Here is a 3,286-nt window from a genome sequence, read left to right on the forward strand (position 1 = left end):
CCTTGTTGCATGCTAAGTGAGAAGACTGGATGTACCTGAGTGTTAAATCTCAGGCTCCAGGCATGCAATTCTCCTACCTCTCACCTTACGCTAGCTCACAAAACTGCAGTGTACGTAGCACAAAAGCTGCACCTGACACAGGAGATCCAAAACCAAGAAAGAACAGCAGTGAGACCCCAGAGCCAAAAGATTTGCCCTATCTTCAACTCTTTTTTATCACATGTGCACAAGAGTCCCATTCCTCATTAAATGAAATCTTGAGCATCTGCAGGCAGAGAGGTTGAGAAATCTGCATTCATACCAGTCATATTTTTATTCTAGTTTTATAGCTCTGGCTGAGAATTTCAGTGACTTGCTCATTTTTTATATCTTGGCCTTTAGATTCTGGCAACATTAAATCATTTTAGGGCTAACAAAATGAATTTGTACTAATGTGATTACTTACTGCTGATGAAAAACATCCAAGAAAGCAAATACTCCACAAATTGAACAAAGGTAGCTGATCGACAGTGTTGTTGCAAACAGATATGACCACAATAAAGAAAAATAACACAAGAAATTATTGCGGAAAGTGTGAGGCCCTACAATGAGGACATAAAAGAAAGGAGTCAAGACTTCCTCACAGAGCCATGAAAGCGACCACAAGCAGACTAGCTATTTGGAGAAACTTGAAATCACTGTATCATGGCAGAGAGGTTGGACTAGATGAGCTTTACAGGTCCCTTCCCAGTAAAACAATTCTGTGATTCTATGATTTAGTTCCTGCAACAAAATAATTACATGATATAACATGGTACAAGATGAGCATCTGTGTAACGGCTTCTAAGAACTGTTTCCATTTAAAAGCACAAATGTCATTCTTAAAAACTTTTAATCTGAGGAATTCTATTTCATACTACAAAGATGCTTTTGCCACTTCGTTCAACATACCTGTCTGGTTTCTGTATGATTTATCTTTTGCCATTTTTAATCTGACCAGTATCATGCTCAGCCCAAAATATTCATCAGATTTGTCCTCCTGAAATGCCTTAAGTGAAATATCTTTCAAATAAAAAAATACCTCAGTGTCAGTTCAATGCTATGCAAACATCTCAACCCATTTTTATAGCATATGACCTGTAGCCCTTACTCAGCACATTGTTCAATGTCAGTACACAATGCACGAACCCAGCATGATGCAGGCAAATTAACAGCTACCAAAGGAATGTAATCCATTTTTGCATCTAATCATAAAGACCATCAATTGAGCAAGGCACAGAATAGACTTTAAATCTAATAAAACTTAGCAGTTTCATTTGTCTTGTGTTCTGATAACTACAATAAATTTTCTTAAGATCTGCAAATAAGATAAATATTCTGTTCATGACAGACTCCTCAGTAACCAATTAATTTATGCAATAAACAATAACTTTTTATTCTACTATAAAGAGTAATTATTTAAGCATCTCATGCCTTCTGTTCCAGATCTGTTTCTCAGGGACTATAAAACTCAAGAGAATGCAGAATTTAATTCTACATAGCAGAACTGTGTACCTAGCTACCTCTACCACCCTGCCAATGCTGATGACCTACTTTTCAAGCAAATGAGGCAGAGATAATCACATTGTACCTCTTCTGCCACCTTCCAAAAAACATTTGGGCCAATTTGAATGAAGCATACCAGACAGAAGAAGGAAAGGCTCTCAGATAATACTCAAGTTGCAGCATCTCTGGAAATTTCTTCTTGGAAAGGAACCCTGCAAAACTAGAGAAGTAAAAAGCAAAGAAATGAAACATTAAATCTTAGGTCTTGTTTATCAGTTAAAGTCAGTATTAGTACGGTCACAGTGCTTAACTAACTGGCTAGGACTAGCAGTCCTAACACATACTGCCTGCAGTGGCAATATAAAATTCTTCAACTGCCAGGGCTCTTTCCTCACTGATGGGTAGGATTACATTAGGAAACTATCACAGATGAGTAGTCATATTTCCAGACATATCAAGTTGCCTAATAATAGACTCCATTTCCATTGCAAAAGTGTGCTACACATTGCCCAATCATTAATTCCAGATGAATTTTTTCAGACAGACTGACAACTAATTTAAAATCAGTTCCATATTTAAAGTACTCAGAATGTATTGTTGGCTGGATGAGAGAGACTTTAAAATACATTAATCTGAAGGCACATATACCCTGATCATGTGCAGTATATCACCACAGTTTCTTTAAGATGTGTAAAACATGCTACTACTTTTATATGCAAGTGGTTAAATCTGACCACAGCTGCCATACAGAGCATAAAATGGGAGCAAATCCACATCAGGTAGCCAGGGCTCCAATTTGGAAGTGGCGTTGCCTTTATGCCTATACTGAATACTCAGTATTTTTTCCACATGCACTGAATAAACAGTCCAGGAAAAAAACTCACACAGTAGTTACACCCAGTAACACATGGATGAAAAAAATAAAGAGACAAACTAACTGCATCATTATTTTTGTCAAGCCTAAATACAAACATAAGTGAATCTCAGAAAGTCAGCAAAAACTGTCTGATTTTCCTACCTTGGACCAGAAGAGGGAACATTACTTGCACTTACGTCTGCCCATGCTTAGAGGTTACATCGCTCTTGCTTAATGAGGTGTGCAAACACAGTAACTGTGCATACCACTCTGACAATAAAGGTTGCTCATTACATGCCTGGTTTTTATCTTAAGGATTATTTATGAGCCAGAATCACAGCAGACATTTGAAGCACACGGTACTGCTGAGAACTACTTGGGCATTCACAGGCAACCATACAGATACGTAACTCAGGACGAAGAACTTCTGTCTCACCCAAGGCTTCCTATCGTGCCCCAGTAAACTTTACCCTACAGCAAGAAGCCAAAGCACGCAGCATGTACCACACATGGATAGGAGTTTTCTGTGACTACTACGCAAGAGCAACCAGACACATCTTTGGCACCGGAGCAGCTACAGAAGCAAAAGCTATTGCACAGGGCACGCAAGGCAGTGCAGAGCTAGCTGAGTAATCCTGCCTTTGCTGTAGCACCTGCCTGGCTCAGGAAAGACTTCATCATCACATAGTGTTCCCCTCAGTCAGGCCAGCCTTGGGCCTGGGGTTAAACAAAAGCAAAGAGCCAGCACACAACAAGGCTAGCCTGCAGCTAGAGAGTATCCAGGCAGTGGGTTTCAGGGGCTCTCTCTTCATTGGCCTGTTCGGTGTTCAAGTGTTGCAACTTTTTCCACCTCAGCTTCCCCTGTACCTCTTCTGCTATCCCTCCCCCATGCTCTTTCTTGCTCCC

Source organism: Chlamydotis macqueenii, chromosome 7, assembly GCF_036417535.1.
Source record: "Chlamydotis macqueenii isolate bChlMac1 chromosome 7, bChlMac1.mat, whole genome shotgun sequence".
In the NCBI taxonomy this organism is placed as follows: domain Eukaryota; kingdom Metazoa; phylum Chordata; class Aves; order Otidiformes; family Otididae; genus Chlamydotis; species Chlamydotis macqueenii.